Source organism: Sturnira hondurensis, unplaced genomic scaffold (genome assembly GCF_014824575.4).
Source record: "Sturnira hondurensis isolate 20B ecotype Veracruz unplaced genomic scaffold, ASM1482457v3 Scaffold0022910, whole genome shotgun sequence".
NCBI lineage: Eukaryota > Metazoa > Chordata > Mammalia > Chiroptera > Phyllostomidae > Sturnira > Sturnira hondurensis.
Genome location: NW_028095541.1, coordinates 15,764,384 through 15,781,385, shown reverse-complemented (window position 1 = coordinate 15,781,385; position 17,002 = coordinate 15,764,384). Strand labels below are relative to the sequence as shown.

General features: G+C 42.0%; 1 protein-coding gene across 19 annotated transcripts in view; it reads left to right on the top strand.

Annotated features, from left to right (window-relative positions):
- Window positions 1–17,002, top strand: part of KIAA1217 (KIAA1217 ortholog) — a 299,231-nt gene that overhangs the window by 213,293 nt on the left and 68,936 nt on the right. Inside the window, exon 1 of one of the 19 annotated variants that reach the window (XM_037037189.1) lies at window positions 12,295–12,399. The exons of 17 other annotated variants lie outside the window; for them this stretch is intronic. The gene's annotated coding sequence lies outside the window, so the exon portion shown is untranslated. Of the gene's footprint in view, window positions 1–12,294; window positions 12,400–12,684; window positions 12,949–17,002 lie in introns of those variants that run through there. One more of the 19 variants, XM_037037188.1, reaches the window with a different exon arrangement.

Sequence of the window (17,002 nt, the reverse complement as noted above, 5' to 3'; positions counted from 1 at the left end):
ATGATGAGGCGACTCAGAAATACCAGGGGCTGATCTACAGGGCTTAAACTCCAGGGGTCTGATCTACAGGGCTTTTTCTGCAACACACCTTTAAAGGGTGAGGTGTCCCAGTCAGGCTCCAAGGGCTTCATCTCAGATGAGTGTCTAGTGCTATTGTTTTGGGGTGTTTTTGTTCTTTTTTTTCTCACTTCTAAGGAGGAAGGCAACTGAATAGAACATTCTGTAGGTGGTTAACCCATTACTGTAGGGACTGAGGGAACATTCTAGATGCATTTCCACAAAGTGGATGCCATTTTTGCTTGCTTTAAAAGCAAATCTAAAAATATATTTCCTAGCAGCTGTGTCACTGCAAAACCAAACCAAACAAAACAAATCTGCTCCACTGCAGCTCAAACTACTCACTAGATGTCTCCAGGGTTCAGATCTTAATGCTTCAAAAATTTGCTGCAGATTTTACTGTATATATTTAGACCAAGGAGCCTATTAGCTTGAGATCTGGGAGAACCTCTGTATTCTCATGAAAATGAGAAACGTGCCACTATTGGCCACCTAAGGCTGTAATTATATTAATATGACCATTTTAAGACTGAAATATGTTGTTTTAAAATGTGTCTGTATTTTTATTATTTGTAACAATGATCTGAAGAAATTTAATGAAATGCTAATAAGTTTCTATTCAGTATTTCTTTGTGACTACAGCATAACAATGAGTCAGATGTGGTATTTTGATATTTTTAATTTTGACAGAGAATTTTGATCAACAGCATTGTGCTCATATACATAATACATGTTAATACAAAAGCTACCAAATATTTTTATATTAAAGTAGATACAGTGAATAAATGTGCAAAGCTGCCTTAGCATATATGTTCAATAGCAAAACATTTCTATGTTTCCATTAAATCACTATACGTTACTACACACCCATACCCCAGAAAAACCCCAAAAATATTTTTTAGCTATGTCACAGATAAATGTTTTTCTACCAAGAGCTAAAGCACACAGATCAATGTTTTTTGCTTGTTTGTTTGTTTTTTAATATTTTATTTATTTATCTTTTTAGAGGGGAAGGGAAGGAGAGAGGAAAGAAACATCAATGTATGGTTGCTTCTCGTGCATCCCCTGCAGAAAACTGGCCCCTGCTGGGAACTGGCCCGCAACCCAGGCATGTGCCCTGACTGGGAATCGAACCGCGATCGTCTGGTTCGCAGGCCCGCGCCCAATCCACTGAGCTACACCAGCCAGGACAGATCGATGTTTTTGATGCAAATACGGGACAGGACCAGAATGAACAATAGAGTTGTAATTCTGAGAGCATTCAAAAACTTGTGTTTAGCTAATTGGTTTGGCTTCTCCTGACCGACCAAAACTTTTTAATACTTCTTATTTTTTTCTTCACCTGAGAATGTAATTATTGGTACTAGAAAGAAAGGAAAGGAGGGAGGGAGAGAGAGAGAACACACAATCTTTTGGTGTAGTACTTCAACCAAATGAGCTACCTGGCCAGAGCCAATCAAAACTTTTATCCACAAGTAAATGATGACACAGACTCTCTTTTTCATCCCTGAAGAGAGGTTCTGCTGGATAATAAACTGGGAAGGGAAGGAAATGTGGATAATTATTCATCTCATAATTTTATAAATAATTGATATTTGAACATACTTGTCATAACAGTATAAAGTGGATGGGCAGTCTTTTGTCTAGCCTGATCTAGGTTCACTATTGCCAGCTCATTTGGGAGTGAGGATGAGTAAAAGCACCTTCCTGAATGTGAGTCCATGACCTATAATTGGACTTTTTTTCTCAAGAATGATGCTTTGGAATATAATACAGCATGGTGTTCTTACACGAGCTATATTCAGAATCTTCATTCTTTCATGAGCTCTTATGTCTCAAAAAGATAATGTGTCATTTTCTTCTTCCTCCTGTGAGTATAATATTAAAGTGGATATTGTTCATTCTATTTGTTTTGCTCTCACAATTCATTGAGTAAGCCCATGAATGTTTGTTGGTGATTTTAATAACACATGTTGATCACACTTTTCTGCATATAAAGTCATGTAAGAATAATTTAGCTTATGTGATATCCACAGCACCAGGAGGGTAAGTATAGATGTCCCTAAACCAACTTAGCACCTGAACCAGAGCTTCAGAAAAGTTCAGTGGCAGGACCACAGTCACGGCCAAGAGACCACAGCCAGGAGACCCTCAGCAGGAGAACACCTTTCATTCATCATCTAGTGCTCATCCCACCACACCCTANTAAAGTCATGTAAGAATAATTTAGCTTATGTGATATCCACAGCACCAGGAGGGTAAGTATAGAAGATGTCCCTAAACCAACTTAGCACCTGAACCAGAGCTTCAGAAAAGTTCAGTGGCAGGACCACAGTCACGGCCAAGAGACCACAGCCAGGAGACCCTCAGCAGGAGAACACCTTTCATTCATCATCTAGTGCTCATCCCACCACACCCTACTGCCTTCTTTGGGCACAAGGTGGGGAGGCATACTGATGGAAGAGGATGATCAAACCCTTTTTAAAAATTGGAAACTACTTTGTAGATTTTATTACATTGAAAGAGAACTTGAGAGCTGAGGGTCATTGGCATCAAGCCATTGCCTCCCTGCCCTAATTTTAAGAAACTTCTTTTGTCTGTTTATTGACCCCATATATCCCTGTCCCCTCTGGGAGAAATTTTGCCCCAATGTTGCTTGTCAAAAAGAGGGGGAGAAAAGTAAAAGAAAGGATAATGTAAAGAAGAAAAAAGCCTGGAGGTTGGGTTGGACAGTGGAGGAAGATGAACTACTTTGGAGTCAGTCCGGAGCTTGTTTCTCTTTGCAGGGATTTGAAGGTTGTTGCTGCTGATCACGAACCTTCATAGGTGGCTTCACGGGTTCCAAGGCATTTTCTCCTCATGCATCACCTCTTGTGGGACAGAGGATTCTTTCCTGTCAGGGGAAGTGTTTGGGGGAAGATACTAGACAATGGCTGCGCCTGTGCTGAATGTGGGCATTTTGTCACATGGAGTCAGACTTATTTACATAGAGTCACTGAACCAGTGGCCATCATTTTTCTCATGAGCTCCTCTGATTCAGGAATGCTCAAAGTCCTGGCAGTTTGTCATTAGGATGCAGGGATGCAGATCTTGTTTCTGAGGAGGAGGCTCCTGGCAGTATGGGAACCTGTGGGGAAGCAGTGATTGGCTGATGGACACTGCATGGGAAGGCCAGGCTGGGGAGAAGCTTGCCAACCAGGCCTCAGGGTATGCATGACTCCCAAACTGGCTGTTTCTGGGGCTGTTATTTACCCAAATAAGGAGAAGCAGTGATTTTGCTGACCAGCTCAGATTTCTGAGCTGAGACTTGTCCACTGACTGGCTGGCTGGCTGACTGGCTGACTGACTTGATATTTGAACTGATAACACAAAGGTATTTCTTTGAAATGGAGCATTCTTATGGGGCTTATGGGTAGCTTGGAAGGCAGTTTCTCCCAAATTTGTAGATAACAGTAACATGGTCTGCTCTACTTCCCTTGTACCTCCTGCAGCATTCAATGTGGATGACTCTGGTCAGATATTTCTGGACCTGATTTTAGACAGAAATAATATTGGTCGTATTATTGCCCTCCTTTGAAGAGTGCCAAAGGAAGGTCAGGCCTCTATTCTGACTTCTTCACACTAGAGTGCAAGAGTGTTCTGGCCTTCATAGATCCCTGCCCTGTCCCTTGACTTTGGGTAAGATATTTGAAGCCTCTGTGCCCCAGTTTCTTCATCTGTAAAATGTGGATTATAATACTTACCAGGTGGGAACGAGCTGGGGATTAAATGAGAAAATTCGGCAAAGCATTTGGCAAACAAGGAAGTATCCAAAAATATGAGTTTCCTTTCCCTCGTTCCATCTTCTCCTAGCAAGTTTTGTTGCAAATATGTACAGATGAAAAAATTCTAGGTGATTATGATTACCATCCATTTAGTAAGGTCAGCTTTCTAAAGTAGGACTTAACTAGGCCCACAGTTGAATGGAGATTTTGATGTGAGTTTCTCCCTTCTCTCTAATCCTTAGAGAAGTGATTCTCAAAGTGTGGTTCCGGGACCATCATCAGGTCAGCACCACCTGGGGGATTATATAGAAATACAGATTCCTGGGCCCCACCTAGACCTGCTAAATCAGACATTGGAGGTGGAGCCCATTGCTCTGTTGGCCTCCACCCTCTGGGTGATTCTGATGTTCCCTCCAGTTAGAGAAGCACTGCCCCAGAGTAAGTAGCTTAGTGATTGGGTCAGAGGTCAGCCCATTGCCCGAGGTGCTTGGCACTTCCCCACTTCGTGACTCTGACCAAGCCTTATTCCCGGCCTTGAATGACTAAGAGAGGAAACTCTTTCTTACCTATTGAAATTCTCCTCATTATGTATGGATTCACTTGAGTCTCACCTCTTCAGAAAAGTATTCTTCAACTCTTCTGGCCAGAAGAATATTACTCTGCTACAGATTCCAAGAGTGTTTGACTATGGCATTCATTTGATCATTGCCAAAGTATTCTTGCTTTGTCTTATTTTGAATATTCACATATATGCCTCATTTTTTTTTACTAGAGTGTTAGTTTGTCAAAGGTTGGAATTATGTCTCACAGATTTTTTTTTGTCATCAGCCTAACTCTGGGCTTTGCACGTATAGTGGCTACTTAATAATATTCTGTGATCCCACAGAATGTTATAGTTGGAATGGGCCTCAGAGACAGTCTAGATCAGACTTCTTGTGTATAGTTCAAAACCTGATGTTAACCTGATGTCGACCAGAGTGCAGGTTCCATGGTTCCCTGTTTAGTGTTTGTCCCATTTCACGATGCTGCATTGACTACAAACAGACACCCCGAGTGGGGGCATCGGGGCCGCTCATCTGATCCAGACTAGCAGGTACTCTCGTGCTTTCTGCCACAGACTCCAACAAAACTCAAGGAAAACAAATGGATTTTCAAAAGTATATTCATTTAATTTATAAACATGGAACCCATTAAATTATTTTATAACTAAGGAGAACTGGGAAAGTTCATGATCCTATATAATTATAAAACAAATGACATCTATTCTCAGTCTTATACAACTCTTCCCAGTTCACTAATTCAATATATCTGGGATACCCATGGAACTTCTTTTGGCTTCAAAACTTGCTGTAAAGAGGAAAGTAAGTGTCTCTTCTGAACCCAGGAAGACTTGGCACAAGGACTGTTTTGATCTGGATTTCCATCATTGTTTTTTCATGTTTATTTTGAAGCAAAATGGAACTGGGTGGATTTGTTAAATTATTGTCCTTCACTGATATTCTCTGGGGCTCTTCCTTCACACAACCCTTCCTTTTCTTGACACATTGGCTAATGTTGTTCAGCCAAGGATCAAAATAATGCACAACTGAAAAATCGTTCATCAAAAGCCATCCATAAAATTTCATTTAAAATGGGTTCTGCCAACAGAGCTTACTATGTGTCGTGTGTGTGTTCTCTTACTTGGTATTAGAACCAGCACGTGATTTACTGCAACTGATATAAAAACAGAGCAAAATGCAGGCCATGGGATGATTGCAATAGAAGGGCCACTATTTTAACCCAGGTCCACAGAGTTGTTTTTCGAAAGGCTCTGAGGAGAGAAGGAGGAGATGTGTAGAAAAGACAAGGGGCCAACCTGAAGGGGTTAAACCTACTGGAAATGCTCGGTGTTTAGAAGCTGAGGCTGCTTAAAGCATGAGAAAGGGTTTGATGAGAGGATCCAAGGGAAGTCTTGAGATCTGAGTGGCTGCATTGTGAGAGGACGGTGACAGGCCACGAATAAAGGACCATTTGTTTTCAAGCTTGGCATCTACCATTCATCAATGTTTACTACCATATTCTGCAGCAGTCTCTGAAGAAGTGTTTTTTTTTTAAAGAAATATCCATGTTTTTAAGCAGTAGTTGTAGATCATAAAATTATATAGATTGTCATCAATTTATTGTTTAAGTTTAGGTATGCTGAAGATATATCATCAACCTACTATATAGTTTTTAAGTCTTATATTGTGATGATTATCCTAAAGCTAAATAATTTTTATCAACTTTTTATTTTGATTTTTTAACTATATTTTATTGCTTATGCTATTACAGTTATTCTAATTTTTTTCCCTTTTCCACTCTCCACCCAACCCTCCTCCACTCCTTTAGGCAGTACTTACACTGATGTCCATTTCCATGGGTCACGTATATATGTTCTTTGGCTACTCTATTCCCTATCCTGTACTCTACATCCTCATGACTATTCTGTAACTGCCAACATGTCCTTCTTAATCCCTTCACCTTATTGCCCATTCCCCTGACCCTCTGCCATCTGGCAACCACCAAAATGTTCTCTGTATCTGTTATTCTGTTTCTGTTCTGCTTGTTTGTTTATTTAGTTTTTCAGATTCAATTGTTGATAGATATGTATTTATTGCCATTTTATTGTTCATATTTTTATCTTCTTCTTTTTCTTACATAAATCCCTTTGACATTTCATATAGTACTAGTTTGGTGAGGACAAACTCTAGCTTTTTCTTGTTTGGGAAGCTCTTTATCTGTCCTTCCATTCTAAATGATAGCTTTGTTGGATAGAGTTATCTTGGTTGTAGGTCCTTTCTTTTCATGACTTTGAATATTTCTTTCCAATCCTTTCTAGCCTGCAAAATTTCTTTTGAGAAATCAGCTGACAGTCTTATGGGGATTCCTTTGAAGGTAACTAACTGCTTTACTCTTGGTGCTTTAAGATTTTCTCCTTGTCTTTAACCTTTGGCATATTAGTATGATGTATCTTGGTGTGGGCCTCTTTGCATCCATCTTATTTGGGACTTTCTGTTTATTTCTTGGACTTGCATATTTATTTCCTTCACCAAGTTAGGGAAGTTTTCTGTCATTATTTTTTCAAATAAGTTTCCAATTTCTTGCTGTCTCTCTTCTCTTTCTGGCACCCCCATGAGGCAAATGTTGGTATGCTTGAAGTTGTCCCAGAGGCTCTTTACACTATCCTCATTTTTTTTTATTATTTTTTCTCCTTGCTGTTCTGATTACATTTGTTTTTTTGCTTCTTCATATTCCAAATTGCTGATTTGATTCTTGGCTCCAATTCTCACTTAGTTCACCAGTGTTTTGAACTCTGTGCCTAGTATATTTCTTATCTCTACTTTGTTTGGCTCTTTTTTGGATTTTTGTTCTGTTCTTTCATTTTGGGCCTTGTTTCTTTGCCTCTTCATTTTAGCATCCTCCCCATGTTTATATCTTTGTATTAGGTAGAGCTGCTACTACATCTCCCAGACTTGGTAGAGTGGCCTAATATAGGAAGTGTCTTGCAGGGTCCAGTGGCACAGCCCTCCCCTATTGTCTAAGCTGGGTACTCAAGATGCACCCACCATGTGGGCTATATGCACCCTCCTGTTGTAGTTGAGATTTTATTGCTGTTTGCATGTCCAAGAATAACCACTGACTCTATTCTGTCTGGGGTCACACAGCATAAACTACAAAGTGATCTGCAGATGGCTGCTACTTATGCTAGGCTTGGAGGTGACTATGCGAGGCCAAGCTGTAAACCAAGGCCAGCTGCTGCTAGTGCTGGGCCTGAGGCAACTTAGAGAGGGGTATTGGGCTCACGGAAGCCAGATACTGCTTGTTTGAGAGAATTTAGGAAAATCTGAAGCAAGGACCAAGATAAGCCATTTGCATGGAAAAGCCACTGGAAACAGCTTGAATGGGTCTGAAAGTTGTGTGGGGCAGGACCTCAGGGAATCGCCAGAGTCAGGGGAACTGTGAGCCAGTTTGATGGAGTCTTAGGTATGGCACCTACCTGCTGGCTCTGTGGCTCTGGTCAGGTGAGGGCTCATAAGAGGAAGTGTCTTCTGCTAATACTTTTGTTCCCTAGCTCTTGCCCCGATGCTGGCCAATTCAGTCCCTCCCAGGATGTCCTTGGTGCCTTTCAATCTGCTGCTTCTGTGCTGGAGCTCAGAGGGAGTGAGTCTGAGTAACTCTGTGTATGGGCTCCTCAAGAGTAACTGCCTGAGATTCCAGCAGTTTTTGTCTCAGACAGACTCAATCCCCACTGGTTTTTACAACCAGAGGTTATGGGGACTGATCCTTCTGGCACTGGGAGCCTGGGCTGGAGGGAGCCTTGTGTTGGGCTGGGACCGCTCATTCCTGAGATACCCCTCCTGGTTTTTATCCATCACACGTAGGTGTGGGACCAGCCTGTCCCACATCTCCAACCCCTCCCCTCCTCCCAGTTCAGTGTGTTTTCTTCTTTAATTCTCTGGTTGTAGGACTTCCATTCAGCTTGATTTCTGTTGATTCTGAATGATAGTTGTTTTATTGTTTAGTTGTAATTTTGATGTGGTTGTGCGAGGAGGCAAACCATGTTTACCTACACCATCATCTTGACTGGAAGTTTCAACTTTTTTCACTTATAATGTAATCAACTTAATCACTTTCCCTAATGCCAGGTAAGAAGGACACTGGGCACTGTGGCAGAGGTGTAGTGCCTCCGCAGCGGTTCAGAGTCTCTGAGAGATGTGGTCCCAGGAATGTCCCCCAGTAGCAGGACTGCGGTCATAATGATAGCAAGTGTTAACAGATAAAGCCTGGATATTTTGTCCCACAAATAATTTGGTGTCTGCGACTAATGAAAACATCTGTGTGTGTATATACATACTTACCCATATCACTAGCAATGAAATATTTACATAGTGATAATTAATTACTAATACAGAATATAAGTACATGCAAGTATAATATATAACCATATGTATATTAGTTAAATAGGATATATAATTAATAATATAAATAATATAGCTAATGTTGAGGCAAGATGATAAAGCCTACTAGTATATCAAGAAAGTACCTAGGTAATTAGACCCTAAGCTCACCGTGTCCCAGTTATTCTTTCCTTTGCCATGAAAACCTCAACCTGTGAGCGAAGTGAATGAGGTGCTTCTCCCACAGAGCTCACCATGCTCCACACAGAAGGTCCAAACTCAGATAAACCCTCAGTGATCCCAGTAGGGAGGGCATGGGGACACCATTCAGAGCAGCTCCCACTGTCCTGAGGACATGCAGTCTCACACTTAAACACAAAGGAGCAGTGACACTGTGGCCTGGCTGGAGATGGCATTCTTACTGCTTCAGTCCTTAGTAGTGATAGGATCTTAAGCAAGGTTCTCACCTCCTTACATGTCCATTTCCTACTCATTTAGATGGGGGTAGTACACCTAACCTTCGCATTTCTGAGGCCCATGAAATGCAATCACAATTGAAAGTGCTGTGCAAGCTGTAAACTGCTGGATGTTATCGTTTGTGTGTGTTTGTGTGTGTGTGTGGTGGGGGGGACAAATAAATCCTTTGTATTGTAGAATAAGAAATGTTATAAATAAATAAGCAATATGTTATATATTGCAGAATGTATGTTGACAAGTTAACTAGGAGTTTAGAGAACTGTCATAAAAAGAAAAATACAGTCTAAGGAACTGAAAGTTATGTTTGAGTAAAAGAGATGAATTGCTACCAGCAACAAACCTAGAACACCGAAAGCGTTTCCCGTTTAAAAGAACAGTGTCCATCCGGGAAATGGGTGATGTGCAGAGATGGGAATAACTCATGAGAAAACTATTTGCACCATCTGTTGCAAGTGGTGGAAAGAAGATATCAGTTTACAAACTGCAACTATTTTAGGTACAAAAGAGGGTTGTCCTTGGCCTGGAAAATGCAGGAGTATCCCAGCAGAAGATTGAGTGTCAGTGCAAGAACAATTTTCTTTTGTCTGTCCTACAGTGACCGGTTGTGGAAGTTAAGTGATTTATTTAACATTACTTCTTCACTGTGTTCCAGACTGAGATCTTTCATCATAATTGGACAAAATACTAAGTAAGTCAGATCTGGTACTGGAAGGCCCAGCAGAGTCCCCTGTGTCAAAATATTTGTGCAAATAATGATTACCTTAAATATAGCCACAAGCTAACCATTGACGGGACCATCTCTTTCCCAATAATTAAATAATTTTGGCAAAAGTCTGTTTCTTGTCTGGGCAACATTCCATTTATGATCATATGAAATATTAATAGATTTGCTAAGATCTTACAAATGACCATCTTTCAAATTTTAATGGTGTAAACAGTAGGAACTTGAAATTTTTTTTAACATTATGATCACTTCCCAACACAATATCATTTTCATGTTGATAAGCACGTTTTAGATTTTCCTTTAGCATATATGATTTTGTGGAAGCTAATGAAGAAATGAATAATAAGAAGAAGGAAATGGGAATAAATTTCTCGTGATTCTTAACCTTACCAGAGCATAAAAAGTATTTCCTGTTGAGGTAATGCTGAATTTTCTGGCATGTCCTTGCTTAACAGTAACTCAAAAGACATGCATTGCTTCCACTTCACTAAAGGAACAGTCGGTGAGTTAAAGGAAGAGGGAGAATGAAGAGTAGGACTCTATACCTGGCTGGGAAGAGCAGGTTCACAGAGGCTGCAGCATCCAAGGATGGCTCTACAGAAGAGGGTCTGGTGACATCAGGAAGCCAGAGCATAGGGTGTTAGTGGTTGGGTTGTGGTGACCTAGCCCAACAAACCCCTCCTCTGGAGAGCAGCCGCCACTTAGCTGGAGCCGAGGCCTGCATGGCACCAGGATAGTGTTTAGGAAATCAGCTTGCCTGTTCCTCAGGCAGCCCTTAGTATATTGACCGCCTCCTTTTTCTGTTGGGTGAGCTGCATGCTTCTTACTAGAGGGCATTGAACTCATCCTGATTCACCGTAGAATTGGGCAGGCATGCAAACTCTGACAGTGAATTGCTGCTCTGGTAATGATGGAGCTGCATGTACTCTGCAGACAGTACTCAGGAGCATTTTGAAAGTAAAAAGGAATGGTTCTGAACCTAACAGGAAGGAAGAGGGAGAGGTGAACCAGATCTTCTCTTACCTTGCACCTTCTGCTTACCAGGTATCAGGGTCAGTGGAAGCCTTCAGCTCTCTCTAAAGGAGCTGACATGATGAAAATGTTGTGTGGCATGATGCACTCAGCCAAACAGCGGTTAGCTGAGAGCTTCTGTTTCCCTGAGAAGGGGACATGACCCAGATATTTCACATCTGTTCCCTCTAACAAGCAGCCCTGCGCAGATAAACGATGGGTAAATTAGTACAAGAGCCTGATGGTTAGGATGTCTTACGCCAAAATCAGGGTCTTTAGGGATGCGACGGGTGGAATCATGGCCTTCTCAGACGTGGGACAGCAGCTCCTGCCTCCACCTTCCTGGAAAGCTCCCCTTGGACTGAAGAAACAAAACCTGCCAAATGTACACCAGAGGCATCTGGGGCTGGTGGTGTGCACGTCCCACACTCTGGTGAGAAATAACAAACTCCAGCTGATTAAGATTAAAAAGCAAAACACGGGTTTTCCTATTGCATCTTCTCTTGTCTGACCTCTAACAATCACTTCATCCAAACATTGTTTCTAATGAGACATCTTAGGAGGGTGGCGATGTCATGTGCTCTGTTTTCTCCCTCCCTTAATAGCCACAAAGCGTCTCGATGGCAGTAAACCGTTTTTTGAGAAAACCTGCAATGCTGACTGAAATTGAACATGAGACACGTCATGGAATGCTTTTGGTCAGCAACAACAACCTCTAAAAACCTGAAATGTTTGAAAAATGTGCAGGCTGCCCAGAGCATGGTCACGGGGTGTGGCCTGAGGCTGGGGAGGCTTCCAGCCCAGCATTGGGTGACTTTTTTGCCAGATTGCCCCTCAGATAGCTTTCCCTTCCATTCAGGCCCTGAGGACTCAGAACGCACGGCTGACTGACAGAGCCTACCTGTGGGCTAAGGAAATGCCTCTTTTCCTGTTAGCTGTGTGTTCATACCTGTCATCGGCAGAGCACTGCACAAGCCCCTTCTCGTTGGGAACACACTCATCCCTGTGCCTATTCGCCTGGAAGAGGACAGCTGCCTTGACAGCGGCTGCCCACAGAAGTCGCTGAAGACTGCCCTGGCCTTCTCCCCCATCTTGTAGAGGGTGGGTCAGAAAGGTTCTGGTTTCCTTTCTCAAATTCCCTCTGTGCTTAAGCGTTGGCCGCCACCGCCTGTCTTCTCTCCTTTCAGGTATGTTTTCCAGAATGATTGCAGTTGCCTGCCTGGCACTGTGTAAGACTGATTAATGGCTGCTACCCAAAGTTCAGCTTGGTAAAACCAGTCTGGTTAATGAGTAGACAGACCGCCTCCTCCCTCGGGTTTTCCCTCCGGGGTTATAAACCAGGGGAATTGGCTCCCATTTCCTTCCGCAGCCAATCCAGAGACTTCCAAAGTCTGGCAGCAGACCAGGTGTGGGGTGCTGGGAGCACCCTCTGTCCACAGAGTACTGACCTGTGAGTTGGTCCTGAGGGTAATTAACGTGTTGGGTTTTCTGATGGTTTCCCTTGTTGGTGGCTGGTTGTTTGCTGGTTTTAATGATCCTGTTTGCCTCAGTTAAATCTATTTTGCAATGTTTCCTTCATTGTTATCCCATTTACCTAGGTCTTTCAGAGTTTGTTCATTGGTGTGTGTTTTCCATGTAAGCAATTGTTAAAGGACTGAGTCACCGTGCAGTAGCCCGTGGTTGGATGTGGGCTGAGGTTATTTAGTGACTAATTTCCAAGGGGAGGAGAAATTGGCTTATCACAGGGAGGACGGCGTTTTATCCATGCCTGTGGCGGCTTCTTTTAGACGACTGAGCAGAACAAGATGGTCTTTACTGGTTACAAACACTCAAGCTGGGGGGACATTTCTTGGCGATTTCTTCTCTGAAAACTCTAAAATACTCAACTGTGGAACTAAGGATTTAGATGAAGCAGCAAACAAAGGAATCGTGTAATTGGGAGCTGAGCCAATGTGATTTCTCACGGCATTAGTTACGCAGGTGATTTCCTTAAGAGAAAGTAAGTCGCTTTAATTCTTTGTGGGTGGGAGTCTCATTAGAATCCTCTTCAGTTTTGTCCAGTTACTTCATTGTGTAGTCTGATAGAGTGGGATGTTTAGAAATTCTAGACTTGAGAGGGTGGGGTTTAAAATAAAATAAAGTGTACATAATATTCCCTTTCTGCAAACAATATGTGTATTTTAAATATTCCACAAAAGATGTGATTACATGAGACTCTTTCCCAGAATGGTTTAAGATAAACATTTTTTATACTAGTTTTTTTTTTTTCAGAAACAATTTTAAGATGTTTCCCCCCTCTTATCCTGTATTCGAGAAACCTCTCAATGAGTAATAATAGTTGCTTTAACTTACAATGTTTGGGGGAAACAAAATATCGATAGGTATATGTTAGGATTTCTAACTCAAACTTTGGGCGATTCATTTGAAACTACCCCAGATTTCTTCCTGTTTTAAGAAGTTCAGGCCAAAAAGCACATTGAGCTGTGAGCTGTGGTCAGGGACAGCAGCCTCAGCTGGGGCCGTGGTGCTGGGCTCTGGAAGAAACTGTGCTGTTTACAAGAACTGGAAGGGTTCAACCCAGAGGCAGCCGTGGTTTGGGCAGCGATGGGAAAAGGGGGATTCTGTGCCCAACACAGCAGATGAACAGTGGAGAACTGCCGTGTCCATACACTGACGATGTATCTGGGGCACAGAAAGGAATGTTTTCTCTGGGCCATTGGGTAGGCAAAGGAATATCTGTGTTGTATTCTGGTAAGGTGTTCAAAGAACCTTTACTTTTGTGTGTAGGTCCTCTCTTTTCTGATGTAAAATGAAATTCTTTAGAGCTCACAAAAAGATGTTACTGTTAAAATTTTGTGGACCAGAAGGGCCAATGATATAACATATTTAGGTATGTTTAATGTAGTAAGAGAAGTGAGATGGCAGGGTAGCTTGGTGGCATCAGAGAGATTGGTGCCACCAATCTGGCACCAGTATTTTCTGGTGGGAAAATAAAGGATTCAAGTATATATTAAGGTGCATAGCAACTGTGTGGATATGTGTGAGTTTTGCTTATTTATTTTACTTTTAAAGTTTAATATAATTTTCTTCTAAAAGGACTGACTTTGAGTACTAGTGCAGGAAAAACCCAGTATGTATTTAAGGCCATTTTTTTTCACTCATTTGCCACCCCCCCCAAAAAGAAACAGTTAAAAACAAAAGGAAACTGTGTAGGTGCCTGATTCTGGGAAGACACCTCCATTGAAAGAACACTAACATAAAAGGCTGGGATTTTTTAAGACTGAATTGTAGCAGGGGTCCCCAACTCCTGGACGAGAACTGATTCTGTCCCTGGCCTGTTAGAAACCTGCCTGGAAGGAAGCTGGTTGAGCTCCGCCTTCTGTCCTCCCCCGACGCCTCCCCCATGGAAAGACTGGTCCCTGGTGCCAAAATGTTGGGGGGCCGCTGAATGATAGATTCAGACAATGAGTATTTCCTGCAGTATATGAAATCTACTTTTTCTTAGAACAATAGTCTTCATGGGAGATCACACTGAAGACTTCAAAAGGATTCTCTCTTCTCATCTCCCCATCCATACCTTCGGCCTCATCATGAGAGTGAGTTACCTTTGGTGGATCTGTATCCTTTAGTTATCCAATCTTAATGGTTCATACTAGTTGTAAGTTTAAAACATTTCCCACTATATAATGGGAACAGCATGTCATTCTCTCCTTGGGCTCTCTGTAGAGCCAAGGATGAAATTACCAGGGTTTTTAGAATTCAGTATTGGAAAGTCAGTCATAACTTGGCAAACCAATGTAAGAATTCTGCCAAAGGCTTCCAACCTCTAAGTCACTTGTGCTGATGGAGACATTCAACTTTAGATTACCTACCTGTTCTGCCATGGCTGAATGCTTGTATCCACCTGCACTGTGGTTAACTCAGGTGGACAGTGATTCTTCCAGTGGCCCTGCTGGATGATGGCGAGATTATTTTGAAGTGAACAAAGCAGAGGTGATACACAGCATTACCATCAGGTACATGATACTGATTGTTTGTGGCTAGGATCCATCCTCATTGACTGAGTTCCCATTCTGGTTGGTTGGTACCCATGTGATTCTGGCTACTGAATGTTAAATAATTTGACTAGTCACCCACTTTCCCAACCCAAATGCACTGCATATTAGACTTACTGTTGTTACATCTCTTTCTGAACTCATCTACACATGACATCAAGAAAGTCTAATGATTTTCTGTATGTTTTATTTTAAAAGTTAGTTATATAATATACATCCTAACCATTTTTTTCACTTCACCAAACATGTTTTTAAAATACCTATGCAGGAAAAAAAATAATAAAATAATCTATATGAGCATCCTTTTGTTTTAAAACAAATTTACTCAACTTTTCATGAAATGAAGTTTATATGTTTCTTCTATTAATATTCTTTAACTTTCTAGATAATTCTATACTCCTCAGAATCTTGATGTCTCTTTTTATTCTCTTACCAGAAAATGGGGGGGGGGCATATTCAATGTGTATTAATTGGTGTCAGGATCTCCCAAATCAAGATATAATCTGAAGCCAGATCAGCTGAAGCCAGATCAGGAGGGAAAGAAACAGGGAGTAGTGACTAACCCAGTTCAGATTATTATTTGTTTTAAATTGGTTCTGGACATTTGAAATGCGCTTCAATTTTTGGAATCAAGAATAATGATAATAGTGCCTACCATTTGCTGTACCTGAGGCACCTTGAGCACTCTGTTACACTTTACATATCATGGCATGTTTGAATTGATGTGATAAACTTATCCTTACATTTGTTTGGGTTCATTACCGTGTTGTGTGGTCTGATCCCGTGGGGAATTTGGCCAGAAACGCCCTTCTGGCTGAGCCAGTCCCCCTCGTATTTGATGATCTGGGAAGGCCTGCTTTGCTCACCGCTGAGCCAGACCTTACTTACTCTTTGTTCCAATTTGTTTAAGGACTTTATATCCACAGCTGTTATTAGTCATCAAAATCACCAGTAGATGTGTTATTGTTCCTAGGATATAAAAGCAGCTTCAGTTTCTGAGTTACTGTCATCAGACTCAGCCCAGAAGTCTTTAGACTTCAAGTTGGTAGTTATTTCTTTTTAGTGAGCCTTGCCTGCCTTGTGGCAGATAGAGTAGGAAAGGTATTTACGGACCCTCCATGTTGCTCTGCTGCAAGATTTCTGTCACTTGGCTGCTCCAACCATTCTGGAACACGGTTGAAAGCATTATCACACAGCGAAAACATCACACCTTGGGAGTGCCCTTGAGCAGCTGAGTCACAATGGGTCAAGGGAGCGAGCTGAGAGAGGACCAGCTTGGCCTTTGGAGCAGACGTACCTGGAGCCCAACCCCGACTCTCAGCCTCTGTTTGGACCCACAAGGGCTGGAAAGTGGGGAGAGAGTCCCCAGGATGAGGACAGCTTGAGGATATCCCCACATGCAGTTTAGAGGGGCAACTGATTAGCCTGTGGTGGTAGGACAGTGTGTGTGTGTTGGGAAGCAGAGGGAGTGGAAATAAAGTTGTAATTGCGAGTGAGGAGCCTGTGTACTTTGAGGTTTCCAGAAACAGTAGCTCCCTGCCAATACCAATAGGGCTAAGGAGCCAATCCAATGGTGCTTAGATAAGGTAGCCTGAAGGGGTTCCTTGTAGTTGTTACGCACATGTTTGCATCTTGCTTGTATTTTTTTTAATTCATTCCTATTATAAAACCGTCCATTATGTGTAAAACTCCTGGGTCAGGGCTTCCGCACTGCTGGATCTTTTCCAGAGACAAAACAAGGAAGCGTGGGAGTCCCACCATCCTTCCCAGCATGCTCATCTGAGACATGTACGCAAGAGCGCCCTCTTAAGGGTGAGAACTGGGGGCTCTGTAGAGCTGTATGCTAAAATAATGCCTGGTTCTCAGCAAGTGCTTGGTAAATACTGTTTACCAATCGAATGAATTTATAAGATGAAAAATCGGTATGTATTCAGGGCATTCAGCTCTGCTTCATTTTCAGCCTTCTTCTGCTGCCCCTGCATTTTCTTCTATTTCCAT